The following is a 16,019-nucleotide window of genomic DNA, read 5'->3' as shown; positions in this document are numbered from 1 at the left end:
AGCTCATATACTAAAGGGTAGGTAAGATTCAGAACATACTACTCAATTCAGCTTATCTCCTAGAGGACGGGTAAGATAAGGAACATATACTAATATAGAAACGATTTAGCATTAACTAAAGGTAGGTCAAAAAGTGGAACATGCTAATAGACGAGTAATGCATGAAAATCTCATTATAAAGGGACAGGGTAGAAAAGGGAACATATGCAATTGTGCTTCGCAATATTCGAGAATTAGAAATGCAAATATAGATAAGCAATCACCCACACAGACTTTATATTTACCTAGGATAGAGTGAAGACCAACCCTGGCCACGAGTCAGTTTGGAAAGACGGAAAGGAACCCTCTAGGACTTAGGGGCCAGTAGGCGAGCAGGTACAGCTCATGGACAGTCAGGACAGGATAACCCCAGAAATTGGATCAGGACCGGGTTCACCAAAGGGGGCGACCAACACCCGCAGCTTTGGTTGCAACGCCTGCGCTACTCCCTCTCTGCAAGGAATCTGCCAATAACCCCGATTGGGTTCTCGAACCTCCCAGCAAAGTGCTTCGCCAGCACTTTCAATTACCAAAACCCCGGAATAGGTTTCTCGAACCTCCCAGCAAAGTGCTTCGCCAGCACTTTCAATTACCAAAACCCCGGAATGGGTTTCTCAAACCTCCCAACAGAGTGCTCCGCAGCTCTCTGTATCAGTCACCTATAGAGTGCGTTGGGTCAGTGACAGGTCAGCTATTCGGACAAGTCGGACAAATTCTCTAGCTAAACCTACACTAGTTATACTGTTTTTCAGGTCAGTGTACCACCCTCCAATGTTGCAAATGTAAGGATCCACAATTTTGATTGGACAAAGGAGGAGATTAAGTCATCACGCCACCTAAATTTTAGACTTTCTCAGGCTTAATATTCGATCTCTGTACCCACCCCTTAAATTCCATCTTCTCATGACATATGCTTTTTGTCTAACAATGGTGAATTTAATATTCATGCACAATTGTAACAAGTTTAGTACAGTTCGACTTCGTTCAGCTAGGTCGCAGGGCAGGTTCCCAGGAGCATCTTGGCTGTGGCTGCCAGATGGCTGGGTTCCACTGTTGCAGAGTTCTTTTTCTCCACAATTGAGTCATGCGCAGTAGGGACTTCCAACATGGAGTTATAAGCACCTCCCAGGCCCAAAGGATACGATACATGAAAAGCAAGAGAAACCAATTTAGAACACAGGAAATAAATGATTACACTGTATACCATGAATCACTATACTACACCCATTACTGTAATATAAACTATAGCATTATTGTTTAAGCAGAACAGACAGCTTTGCGAAAGCGGCAATGCAAGCTTAAAGCATGTGAGAACGCAGAGCAGCCATTTTAGCTGCATTGCACATGCTCAATTATTTTCCCTCCAAGACATTGAATACGCCACGTCACATGGATATGACCGACGCATGCTCAGTCATATTCCCGAGTAGCAGCGACCATTTTGTAGTGCAAGCGTATTAAGATTAATAAACACATAAGCAAGTGTCTCTTTGACACCCCGTATGATGAAAAATGTGCAAAATTAGTAAGACGAACATGTTGGTTACTTTATTAACGTTATTTGAGGTTCATGATACAAGCAAGTCGCTTAACATGCGAATCCTTGCTCCATCACAAGTCAGAAGGGTCGTCCAAATTAGAGCCATATAGTGAGCAGACGGTGTATGGGGATCCCCTGATCAATATGTCTGCAACAACCCATTGGCGGAGATTATCAGCCTTCACTTGCTTAACGGCGCAGATACCTTGCCTAGCCACTATGGCTACACCCCTGGTAGTAGTTGCTTGCCGGGAGCATGCAATCCGATCAAGGCCCACTTCCCTCAAACAAGCGCGTTTATTCCAAGGGACTTGTGTCTCCTGCAAGCGCAATAGGTCTATATCCAAATGCCTGACCAGTTTGGCCAACACGCCCCTCTTTCTTCTATCATTTAAACCACAGCAGTTTAGAGAACAGATTCGAATTAAGTTATGCCTACTCATCATCCTTAAAAACAAACCAGACCGACCTGGTACTGCCCATGCCAAGCAATCCTATGTCACTAATCAAAACGACACCTGAGATGAAATTAGCCAAGAAAAGCTTTAAGAAAATGTTATATTGATTGCCATAACTAGATTTTGAAAAAAGAGTAGAACCCCCTCCACCAAGCACCACCTACCCCCTCCCCTTCCCCCCAAGACCCCACCCCGTCTCCCCCCCAACATCAAAGGCATGGGGACCAACAGTCCCTGGTGATGCTGAGCTGGGGACCCCCACTCTCCCACCACTGCATCCTAAGTATACTCAAAAGCTGTCTTAGAAAAACAATGAGGAACCTTTCTGTACAACGAGAAAAGCTGATAAGATATAAACCAGTTAAAGCCGGAAAAGCCTGGGTCTTATGGAGAGCAGAAAGAGAAACAAAATAAAAAAATATGAGAGGCCAAAAATTAATTACAGAATCGTTAGAACAGAATCAGTTAAGTCCCAAAGAAATAGATAAGTGTTCAGTAATCCGTAGTCCATGAGGTCATCCAATACCATCCTTTATCCAGTTTTCAAAGAAAGTAGATACTCTTTGGCCAGAATCTCTGATTGAAAAAAATGAGTTTGCCCTTTAAAAATCACCTTTAATTTGGTTGGGTTCAAGAGAAAAACCTGAGCACCTTTTGCCTGGAATTCGGGGATCAATTGCCTTAGGTACCAGTGCAGTTCAACTGTCTTCTGACAGAAGTCAGGGCGCACAAAAAAATTGTGGCCTTTCCCGGTTCTTTTACGGTCAGGCCTGGCCAAATCATACAACGATTCCCGGGCCAAAAAGTTATTCAGAGAGATCAGGATGGCTTGAGAACGTTTATCCGACTGAGCACCTAAGTTTCTTTGGTTAAATGGAAAGCGGTGAGCCCTCTGAATTTGTGTCTTCCAATCCCATTTAGGGAGATTCCGGAAGGCATCCTCAAATAGTTTGATTACAAATTGGCGGACGTTAGCACCCTCTTAACCCTCAGGGATACCCAGAATTCTCAGGTTGTTGCACCTAGCCTGGTTCTCCAAATCAGTAAGTTTGAGCATTGTGTCATCTCTGATTGATTGTATGTTTTCCACCATGGATTGCTGAGCAGCTAAGTCGTCTTCAAGTTGGGAAATTCTAGTTTCTGCTTCTGTAATTCTAGAAGAAAATTCTGAGCAGGTCTTCGCTATCCTGCGGATAGAGTTTTATAGTTTCCTACAGGCCCCTTGTGTCTGGGAGGTTTTGCCCCTTGACTCCTCTCTATGTGCCATCATCACCTGATAAATGGTAGAGAGAGTGATTTCTTCGGGAGAAACGAAGGCTGTGCCATTACTGCCGGACACTGCTCCGTCCCTCACGTCCACTATATCAGCTAGGCCTGATGAATACGAATAGTCCCAGGACTTAGCCCCCGCGGTCGTCTCATTTTGGTTAGGGCACACCGAGGTTACATTGGCTTTTTCTTTCACAGTCTCTGCCCCATCGGAGATTGATCACCTTCACAGTCCCAGTGGAAGCTGCTAGTATCACTGCCGAGACCGGCCCAATCCTTATCTTGAACATCCTCTTCTGAAGAATTAGACACATCAGATAGGGAGAAAAATGTGTCTGCTGGGTCATCCTCCTTATTAAAATCTAAGTCTTCCTTTTGGCCAGTTGAGAAAAATGTTTTACTTAGCGCTACGCCCTCAAACTCCTGTATCTCAACCAAAGGGACTCCATTACCCAGCATGCAGCTGGGTTGCTGGATGACACGAGCCAATTTCGGAGCTTTCAGGAAAAACTGAAACAGCACACCCTGGGGTTTGCCCTGGCTTTTCAGCATTGAAGATAGAAGACACTGCGTCCTGAGATATTGGCTCGCTTACAGGCGGAGACACAGGGCCAGAGACAGCAGAAGAAACCTCCCCATTTGCACAGGTGACCGGCGCTGCTGCACCTCCGACTGCAGGGGAAGGTGAAAATGTTGCTATACCAGAACCCCTGGCCGCGGTGGGAACGCTAGTAGTGGACTCTGCTTTTAAAGGCTGTACTTTGAATAATGCGGGCACAGTCCGTCCGATGCAACCTGCCATGCCATTCTTGCCGGCCTCTGCCACATTAGCAGGCTGTGAAGTATCAGCTTGCCGACCCTCAGTACTGGAATCGGAAGCAAGAGTCTTTACTGCGGTTCCTGAGGCTGGTGTAGAGCTGCGGCCCCTGCCAGGTTTAGTGGATCCCTTAGGCGGCATAATTGCGGATAAGCGCTCGGCAGGCTGAGTCTGCAGGGCTGGGTCAGGACCAGGACGCCAGATAGCAGGCGAGCGGAACAGGCAACAGCCAGGATTAGAGACGCCAACTCATTCAGGTAAGTGTTCTCAGTTGAACTGTGTCAGTAGATATCCAACATCTCTCTTTTTTCCAACAACTCAAGCAGCGATGTTCTCCATTGTTTTCAGGATAGGTCAGCAGTGGAGAGTGGGGAAAGCAGCTCACTCAGCCGTCCATGCAGCCGCCATCTTGCCTCCCTGTCCCCCCAAGCATCACATTTCATTATAGCCCCATGGCTCCCAAGATATCCCCCTCAGAACATAGGTTGCAGTGCACCTGCACATATTATGGGTTATATGGTAGCCAAATCACAAAGTGTAGGGCCCAGAGCATGTGTGTACTTATTCTGTGGCTAAAGCTGCTTCTGTAATCTGAGGTTGTGCCTCTTGTACACGAGGGCGAGGGAAGCCTTGCTACTTCCTTGGAACCCCACCAACTCGACCAACAGTACCAGGGGGCTAAGAGAGCAACACAGGGTTAGCGGCTACAAGGACGGCAATCCCTCGCCACACGTGGACACCACCAGCGCCTATCATGACGTAAGCGAAGTTCCTAGCCTTGTTCGCAGTGCTCCCAGGGTTTTTGTCTCGCTGTGGGCTGGATCTCCACTAGGGCCACACTCCCAGCCTGTTTGTTTTTCTCTGGTGGCTGGGCCCTGCCCACTGGAGGCGACGCCGTGGCCGTCCACACGGGGGCTCAGGCCTGGTCTTCCTTTCAGTTGCCTTGCCATGAGTGGCACCTGTGCTGGAAATGAAGGAGGGGGGGATAGCACTTCCACACGTAAGCTCACCCGTCCTGTGGGCCCAACCCTTTCATCCGAATGCGGCATACACCATGCTTCCAGGACTTCAACCAGCCTGATGTAAAGTAAGCACTACATGCTTATTTTTGTAAAGGGGGTTGTCCAATAAAGTGCTCACCCGCACTTTCTGGCACACAAGGCTGCTCCCTTCTCCTCAAGATGGGGGATACAGCGCTCACTACTCACTGTTTGGCAAATGCTGAAAGAACAGTCCAGTCCTTTTTCCTGCTCAATGCAAGTAAAAACACGCCAACTTTGTAAACCAAAGGGGAAGCACCAGGGCTCTTGTAAAATAAAACGCATGTGCCAGAACTTTCCCAAAGCATAGGGAAAGTTCACAGAAGGAAGACTTTGATGTTCCTGAGTATTCCAACAGGAGGCCAGCACACACAGGCCCTTGGAGATTCCTTCGCTAGCAGGATACCACAGCAGGGTAAAAAGAGTCAGTCATTTTCCTCCACCACAGACAGAAGCAGCAACTGCAGGCCAACCCAATCTCACACAGAAAAGGCAGCGCTCCTCACACAGTACTTCCGCTCCTCTTTTTGACAGGATCCTCTTGTTCCTGGAAGTAATCTAAAGTCCTGGGGTTTAGGTGCAATACCTATACCCCCTTTTGGTATGATTCTCTTTGTGGCAAAGGTCTCTGAACCCAGTCCAAACCAGTTCTGTCCTCCCTGGGGCAGCATGACCACTGGGGGCCGAGACAGCATTGTGATAAAGGAGACACAGCCTATTCAGGTTCAAGCAAAAATCCTCCCACCACTCTAAATGCAGACGAGGTCTATTCAGCCCTGGGATGAGTCACCCAGGCAAGGCAGGGCACACCTCCATCTCCCTAGTGACTGTCTGGAGTGAATGCACATCCCCTGCTCCTGTCGCTCAAACTCCAGCCACTGAATAGACAAACAACCAGAGTCACAGAGAATGGTAAAGTAAGTAAATGCCCACTTTCTAAAAGTGGCATTTTTTGAAACACAAAATTTAAAAACCACCTTTACTAAAGGTGTGTTAATAAATTCTGAATTGAGAGAGCCTAAACTCAATGTTTCAATCTTGTCCCTATGAAAAGTTGCACATGTAAAAATAGGGTTCAGTGAAATCCAATGCTAAGCCTTTGGAACAGATCGCCTTTCAATAGTGAAAAACGAAATACTCTATACCAGGACATGTCACACACGCCACTACATGTCCTATCTTTCACATGCACTACACCCTGCCCACAGGGGTACCTTGGGCCTAACCCAGGGGTGCTTTACATGTAAGGAAAGGGAAGGTTTGGGCCTGGCAAGTGGTGGGTACTTGCCAGGACAACATGGCAGTTTACAACTGTGCGCGCAGACACTACAGGGGTAGGTCTGAGACACATTTACAGGGCTACTCATGTGAGTATCACAACCAGTGCTGCAAGCCCACTAGTAGCATTTGATTGACAGACTCTGCCACACACTTTGCACTTTACTAGGGACTTACCGGTTAAATAAGTATGCCAATAATGGATAACCAATCATCTTCATAATTTACACAGAGAGCATATGCACTTTAGTACCCAGAATCCGAAAGTCAACGAAAACAGGGTCGGAAAAAGGCAAATCTTTTGGGGCAAACCTGTCACAAGGGCCATGTCTAACACAGAATTTCTCTAAGCATAAGCAGTTTAAACATGAAAATGACTTGGCCACAGTATTGTTTCTTTCAATATATGGTATTGTATTGGAAAATTGTCATCATACTGTTGATAAACAATGAGTGGTGTATAAAGTTGAATGGTGATGTTATGTTATATGAAAAAGGTTGATAAAGGGCACTTTTACCCAAAAATGGACGTCTTGGTGCTAGTGTCAAGAACTCTCAACATTGTCAATAATCAGAATACAAAGCGAACTCATCTTTTAAGGGGTACCAACCCGCTGGTCTAAGGAGATCCTTCCTAAATTTCAAAAGGTTTGGTTGAGCTCATAAATTTTTTAGCAGTAGATTCTACCATTTTGCTGTTGAATAGGAAAATCTTCTTTTACCCCAATTAGATGTCTTTATGCTAGGTATTTGTACCTTGTTAGCTGTACTAGATCTTAAGGTACGTGAGGGAATGTACCAGTGAAAACTTTCCTGCAAAAAGAGTGGACCATCTTGATGTAGACCTTTACGTGCCCAGCAAAGGGTTTTGTACTGGATTCGCTCCCTAATTGGGAGCCAATGAAGTTCCCTAATGGATTTGGAAACTGATCAGAATTTTGTTAACTTCAACAGAACTCTTTCTGCCGCATTTTGCAGAGCCTGAAGTTTATTAAGAAGACATGCTTTTTATAAGAAGTTAATTAATCATAGGGCGGATTTGCTTGGGGAGTTGAGGGATAAGTGGGTGCGGGACGGAATAGAACTGGATGATGAGGACTGACAGTCGGCTGTGTCATCTTCTAAAATAGTTGCCATTCCTGCTCGGCTGCAGCTCGTTCAGCTTAAAATACTGCACAGGGTTTACGCTACGGGGCCCGCCTTGTGCGGATGGGTCTGTCTGACACCAGTTTGTGTAAACGGAAGTGCGGTCTCGTTGGGACGTTCCTCCACATTATTTGGGAGTGTCGGTATATCGCTGAGTACTAGTGTGAGATTCACAGCATTATGCATGAGGTTATGGGGGTCTCCTTGTTACCGGAGTCGAGGTGATGCCTCCTTAACATATGGGAACCTACAGATCTTAACTCTGCACAGACACAGTGGGCAACATTGGGTATCATGATAGCGAAAAGGAATATCACTCAGCAGTGGGGATCTGGGCAGCCTCCCACCATTGAGACATAGAAGAATAACTTAGACTGGAGTATGTTTCGGGAGAAAACTGTTTTTATGGCAAGGGGCTGCCCTCGTAAGTGGGCTTCGATATGGGGACCGTGGAATAAATATGGAGGAGAGATTTGGGTGCCACGTACAGCTGCTGTTTTTGATGAACCCTCATCTCCATAATGGCTTTAAAATGTTTGTGCTTTTGTTTCCTATTCCCCTGGTGGTGAGTTATTTAATATGACAACACTCCTCTGTATTATGTTTTTTACTGATGCTTGTTTTAAATGAAAAGAATTGTTAAAAAATAAAAGAAGACATGCTTAATATCCTACAACTAGTGCATTACAATAATTAATCCTTGATATTGCCAATGCAATGATTACTGTTTTCCTATATTCTAATGGCAAGAATGGTAAGATCTTTTTTTACATTTTTAACGTGAAAAGGCAAGAGGAGGTCACCTGGTTTGAGTGTTCTATGAAGGTTAATCCGTTGTCAGAAATGACATCCAGATTTCTCACCTTCTGGGCTGGAGTTGGCAGCGAACCCAAATTAGATGCCCACCATGTGGAATTCCAAGAAGTACTGTTGTTGCCAAACGTTTTATCAAAGTTAAGCTTAAGAGAGTTCAGTTGCATCCACTGCGCAGTACTGTTCATGCATGTTGGTCCAGTGATCTAGGCATACAAAACATACTGATGAAGCAATGTAGTGAGGAAGGCATGTAACTAAAAACACAATGTTTGTGTATTTTCTAGAGTACGAGAACTGGGGCTCAATCCATGAGTTGATGACCAATTGAGGGTTTTAATAGTCCAATCAAACAGTTAAACTTAGTTGACAGTATTTTGGATATGATGAAACAATTTAGATGGGGTCTTCCTCTAAACCAAAGCTTGGAAACACTTTTCATAGCTACTGTCCTAAAGAACTAAAGAAACTAATCGTCAAAGATAGATCATCTGATAAAGTAGGATCTCTATACTATTTATTTCTGGGAGCCACTACTGGTTCTCTTCTTTTCAGATGTCACCTATTATAGTGCATTATCTCATATCCCATACGTTGTCATGCCTCCATATTCTTTTGACATCAGAAGAATGGCTCTAAACTTAAACTTTGGGGTAATGCATTTATGTTTTTTTACGTCGCCTCTACGGTTTATAAGAGTTCAATTCTCCTTATTGTTGTCATTGGTATCAATATGTACCATGACCACTAAATCCTTTACCTTCTTATCCAGTATTCCATCCAAACTTGAAGGGTGATCCCAAACATGAATTCCAGATCTGGTACAGTTTGAAGTTTTAGGTCTGGTAGAGGTGCTATCTTTTTAGTTAATTCCATTATATTTAGAGTTTCCAGTTCACGTCTATGTGTGCATCACATACCCTTGCGTGAAGCATACCCAGTGACTCTTTCTGAGTTTTTGTTTTCATTAGTACATCCATACTTGATCTTTGTTTTTTAAACCTTTAATGTACAGTTGTTTCCAACAAAGAATGAACAACATTGTACATAGTCCATTAAAGGATCAATTGAACATTAGTCACAATACAGGTGTAAGTCCAATTTCGAACTATGAATCATACAATGCTGTACATAATGACAATGCCATAATCAGCAACTAACAGAGTCCCTATGAGTGCCACCGGTGTCAGACATACTCCCTGTGACCCCCATAAAGTACTCAATCAGCACCCCCAAGTCTCCAGGTGTGCCTGCAATTTGTCATCAGTTTTCACCCATCTGAGATGCTCCTCCTCAGGCAGAGACCACTCCAAAACATCCTGGGTCCACTGGGCCTCCCAGGAACCCTGACTTCCATCCAGGTAATGGAGACCCACCGCAGGGCCAGAACCAAAGCCAGCTGTTAAAAGCGGTAAGACATCTTGCATTTCTTGTGTCAAGCAATATTTCCCAAACAAAGCTGCGGCGTCAGAACACACCGCTTAGCTGTGGTCCTATGTAACCTGTCCACCACAGCCAACCAAAAGACTCATACCGCCGTGCAGTCCCGCGCTAGGTGCATAAAGTCCACCACCACAAATTTAGGTCAGCATCAGGCGATGCAGCCGGGAAGGAGACTCAAATCTGTTTAACTATCTCTGCCAAGCCTGCATACTGTAAAAACTGTGTTGCCAGGCCGAATTTCTGCCATGCATCCTCAAAGTAAATGAAGGATTTTTTGGGAGGCAAGAAACCCCTCCACCAATCACAGCCTCCTTCATGCCACACCAGACACATCATGGTCCTTTTAGCATGACAAAATGGGGCGAGCACGCATAACGGGAACAACCACCCCCTTGATCACTACCGTATTAACCTTCTACCAATTTGCAGCGGTCTGCCGCACACTGTAGGCAGCTCCCCTCGATACACCCAAGCCTGCCATTAGCATCTCCAGGAGCCCATCGTCCTTCACCATCCCTGCCTAAAGGTCCTTTTCCCAGTTGTTTCCCTTAACCAGTAAGTGGACTGCATGCTGCAGATAGGGGGCACCAAGCCCCATCCAGATATCCCCTCATTAACTTTATTCTAGCCACTCTACTTCACTTCCCCTCCGAAAAGAGTGAAGGGAAAAGGGTGTTCAACTCTGGAAATTCCATGAGCACAGTAGACACAGCGAGTTCTGAATAGTGTATATGCATCACAGCAGCAACACCATTTTAGCCACAGCAATGCTACCTAAGAGCGATAACGGCAGAGTATTTCAGAACCGCACCAATCCCTGTAGAGAAGCCAAAATCCTCTCCACATTATGCCACAACTGCTCTTCCTCCATGTGCGCTACCATCACTTCAGGATAACGGAACGGCCTAGCTCCCACTGCATTGCCGGAAGCCGCACCACTAGGGCGGTTAAGGGAAACAATAATTACTTCGCCCTATTAGTCCGAGACCAGATGCCTCACCAAAGCCCTCTAGAAGGCACAGCAATATTGGCATGGTCTCCCTCGGGACCACACATAAATCAGGGCATCATCGGTGTAAAGGGTGACCACATGCCTACTTCACCCTAGCTCAATTCCCCATGCATGGCCCGCCGGACCTGAATGGCCAATGACTCTATCGCCAGGGCAAACCATAGAAGTGACAGGGGCAACCTTGTCTAGTTCCTCGCTCAATGCCCCGCCGAGCAGTCCATCCTCACTCTGACCCACACACTCTGCGTAGTGTACAGCAATTGTATCCAATCTCGGAATTGTTGACAAAAACCTATAGCCTCCATGACTCCCAAGAGGTACACCGAGTCCACCATAATGAATGCTTTTTCAATATCAATGGAGGCCAATGTCTTCTCCTTCCGGGCTCCCTCCACTGTAAGCAGAAAATGCATCAGCCTCCTCAAGTTCAATGTTGGTTACAGCCTGGCAGGAAGCCGCACTGATCAGAGTGAACCAAACCATACATTGCAGGGGGTAAGTGATTGCCCAACAATTTCCATGAGCTCTTAACATCAGAGTTGATCATCGTCAGAGGACTGCTGCTGGGTCCAAGCTTTGGGCATCATACAGATGAGCCCTTCACTCATGTTAGGTGGAAGCTGGCCCAGCTCCTCAGCCTTCAAGAACACCTGGAGTCGTTTTTGTGTGAAATCCGCTGGAAATTCTTGATAATACCATAGCCCTTGGGTGCATCTGTAGCGCCCGCATTTCTTCTAGTGTGATCCCTGCCTCCAACTCCTCTGCCATAATCTCTCCCACCTTGGCGACTTCTAGGAGCTTTAGATAGGCCTGTACCCGATCCGGCTCACTGTGGCTGGCACCACAGTACACCCTTTCCAGGTATCCCTGAAACACTACTCCTACTGCCTCCTGTGTTGTTGCTGGCATGGCCACCTCATCCCTCAGATGGAGAATGAGTGAAACAGTGGACTCCTTATGCAGCAGCCAGGCCAGGAGCCTACCCGGCTTGTCACCATCCCGGTGCAAGCACTGCCTATTTTTCGTTCGTATATAGTTATCTATTCTATCCCATTTTTCCCAGCAATGCTCCTAAGCAACTGCAACTCCTCCATTTGGGCATCCTAGGCCGGGGCACCACACCACTGCAACAACCTCAACTCCCTTGCCTCTTGGCACAGCTCCAGCTGGAGCTCCCTACAAACCCCAATGGTCAGACCCAAGAAATTACTTCTTACAACTGCCTTCATGGCCTCCCATTCGATTTGGTGGGACCCTGCAGTGCCCCAGTTGATCTCCAAATAATCCATCAGAATTTACGATTGTGTCTTCCTCCCTACTACGATAGTCAAAACTTCTGCCAGCAGTCTCCACAGTCTTGTTTGGTCTCCCACCTCCTCTCCCCCCAGAGACAGCTTACATAACACAGTTGAGGGATCAGACCGAAATCGTGCCAGATGGGTTACAGCCACAAATCCCCAGGCGGAACATCAGCCGATAAAATCCTGTCCTGTCTACAGTAGGTATTATGCAAAGGTGAGTAACAGGTGAATCCACTATCATGCGGCCGCCGGTCCATCTAGGACGCAATGGTAATCCCCCAACACAATATTGGTCCATTCACGTCCGCCCTGGTTGGAAGAATCTGTTTGTGCAGTTTGGGTTTTCTGTCGTACTTCTGACATAATTTTTGCTTTGTAGCAATTGTTTTGGGGTATGCATAATGTTGGACTATCTCTTCGTTTTCTTGTTATTCAGTTTTACCTATCTAATTGACACCCTTGTTCAATCCCATTATGTGGAGTATCTAGTGCGATGTGTAGGAACATCACATGGCTTGATGGAGTTTCTCAGAGTGGTATTTTATTCTTAGAGGTATAAACTGTTTATCTCATTCTGCCGTCAGGTCTTCCTTTTCCTTCACTGCGTCAGGTATTTAGGGTCCTTCCTCATATTCACAAGGTCCTCCACAAGGTGAGTGAAAAATGGTACCTTTTTATGAATCATGAGGTAATTGAAGGGTGTCTAAGATCGGGCTCAAGTTATATCCTCACCCCATTTCTCGGATGAGGCTAGTGTGAAATAGGATGAATAACATCTTTGTTTCCTTGTAATTTGCAAACATTCTCCTGATAATGCTCTAATTTTCTTTCACTCCTAATTCCCATCACTAGGGTCTGCTTCTCTGTTTCTCGCAGTAACCGATGCCGAGCCCCGGAAGAAACTGGTTTTTCGCGTGCTAAGGTGCCCAAATGCAGGAGAAGCACCTGCCCCCCCACCCCCGCGGTGGCCGCCAGGAAGGCGCCAACCCCCCCGGCCAATGGGGGGAGACAAGCTGGATACAAACCCCCCCAATGGGGTAGCCTGCTAGCTAGGCAGAGGAATGCTTGAAGGGGGTTATAAGCGCCGCTTCCCCAGGTAGCTCCTAAGTTCGTGGAGTGGGGGGAGCAGCAGCGGCGCAAGGAGAAGTTTGTCCCACCCACCCACCCACGCCTAAGGATCAGCAATGTCACAGTGCTGGGAATCAGGCAAGGCAATTGCGGAGAGCTCCGAGGATAATGGTTGGTACGGAGACAAACCGAAGGGGTGGTGCTGGAATAGGACCACTCACATTGGGATGTCTCACGGCTGGGTGAGTTGGCCTAAGAGCGTTGTGTAGGTCCACTCACTTTAGGATGCCTCACAGCTGGGTTAGTTGGCCTACAAAAAGGGAGGTAGCAAACGGAGACAGTGCTCGCAGCCCAGCCCCCGCCGGATGGCAGGGCACAACAAGGTAGCGAGTTGTGGCCTAAATCCGGGACAAAATCTAACCCCCCACGCAATGAAGGTCTAACACCTAGCCGAACAAAGAGATGACCCAGAAGGGACAAGAAACAAGACTAGAAGCAAAATTAGCTAAAAAACGAACTGGCAGTCCAATTTGCTAATTGGTGATGTACATATGATTTATGGCTGATATGATGTATGACAAAAATGCATATGATTTATGAAGCAAATAGGACAGTCACCAACGATGACTTGTGACCATGGCATGCAAATGATGCCAAAGTATATCCATGTATTCCAAATAAAAACTGCGGCCAACAAATGCCACTACAAACACAAGGACAATGTTGGCTTATTTATTCTAAGGAATACAGTGGGGGAACATGCAAGTACGATGGAGTGGAGACACTGCGGGGGTTATGGAGTGGCGCTCTTTCCAAAGTAGGGTTCCTATGTCAGCAGAAAGACGACATCAGTAGGTGTTCCCCTTACCACCTTTTTTTATAATATGAAAACAGCAGAAACACGCTTTCATACTGGTGGGAGAGTCACAGCCAATAGTCCCTCAAGTGGCTATGGGAGTCTTCCATGCTTCTCTCATCCATACACGCTGTCATGCCAAAATGGAATAGGCGTACCTCAGGCATATGTAAGATCAGTGATGTAAAAACAGTTGGGAACTGACACCACACTAACGCTAGGTGGCAGCAGAATAAGTCCCCACTAGTTTTCTTATATTTTATTTTTAATTTTCTCCTTCAGGATGATACTGCACTTGACTTAGAAAAATGTCTTTAATTCTTACTTAAGTTGTGAAGTCCAAACTGTCAGTGTGCACACACACACCTCTTATGCACATAAGCTCCCTGGAGTATATGCTCCCGGTAGTTTATTTTTTATAGTGTCGGAAATACCCACTGCACCTAACTGACAGTTGTATTTAATCTACGTCCAAATGGACATTAAAAAAAACCTACAGCAACAGTGAAAAAGCCTGTAAAATGGAATATAAAAATAGCTGAAATAATCACAAATAAGCAAAGAAACTGCTGGCGAGCTGATGAATGCACGGCCTCTTCCTCAACCCATTTCTCTGGTCATTTATTTCTATTCTCATTTAAGTTTTGTGAAACTGAACGGAAGAATCCAGTTGTTTTGCCATATCTAATCTGCTAAAGAGAAGAAAAGTAGTGGGAATGTGATGCATGCGACAGAGGGCTTGGGAGTTTGAAAGAGTGCAAAGCTCGACAGGGAAGGCTTACAACGGACTGTCTTTCGCTCACTTCTATTGGTTACATTACTACACTGCATAACTAGCAGGGCTTGTTGGCAGTGCACTAAAGATATATGTTCTCCTCAGGATCCTTCACTAGATAAACATGTCTCCATGTTATTGTTGTTGAAACCCTGTTTCACTGGTCATATTTTCTCCCTTACCACACGATATATTGGAGGTCAGTGCATTATTTGATATCCGAAGTTAGTCACATGTATGTGTGCTCATACTAACTGGGGTGATTCTTTGTAGAAACAGAGCATTAAATCGGTCTTCCCTGATATTGTGTGACCTTGATAAACATTTAACCTAATAGAATTCGTGCCTCGTCCAAATATACATTGTAACAAGTCGACTTTGTGTGTCTTGTGTTGATTTATATATACTAGACCAACGAGGACGTACTGACACCAGGTGATGCATTGTAGCTGTGGAAACCTATGTTCCTGCATGTTCTCATGACACTATTAAAATGCATGTATCTTTCAAACAAGGCACAGGCGAGTGCTCCTAGGCCACGGAGCCTTTCAGGATAAGGTTTAGAAAACAAATAACCCGCTTTTTAATATTAAAAGCGATGTGCATCATAGTCGTATGGTTAGAGGCCAGTTTACAAAATGTGAGCAACCCTGTGAACGACTTTCCACTTTTGGAATCAGCGCCCCTTTGTTCTGACCTACTTCTGTGGGCTGTGATGAATGGTTTTGCCGTGCCTAGATGACATTATGGGCGCAGTGGACTCTGTCCCATAGAGAAGGTTGTGTTGCCACGATGAGCTTTTTTTATGTCCAGACTGTCGATGCATCACCTCTGCAGACTCTGACGCAAGTGCGTCATCACATCTGTGGCTTGTAGGTTGACATGCATGCGAGACGGGGGAGGGAGGTGGGGGCATATCCGCAAAGCAGGTAGTAAATCTCAGATTGCACTGCCTATGATGAGACTGTGCAGGTTCACAACTGCCTACTTGTCACACAACTCCACGACATATGTATAAGCTATAGGTTTTAGAATTTACACCCCCGAAGTGGCAAATACATTCTTGCTGCACTCCTGCTTTCCCTGTATATGTGTGGATATGTATGGAATAGTTTGGTGCTGCACAATGTTTATAAGACCATATACATTTTTAATTTTAATATG

Source organism: Lissotriton vulgaris, chromosome 6, assembly GCF_964263255.1.
Source record: "Lissotriton vulgaris chromosome 6, aLisVul1.2, whole genome shotgun sequence".
Classification (NCBI taxonomy): domain Eukaryota; kingdom Metazoa; phylum Chordata; class Amphibia; order Caudata; family Salamandridae; genus Lissotriton; species Lissotriton vulgaris.
This window is presented reverse-complemented; position numbering follows the sequence as displayed.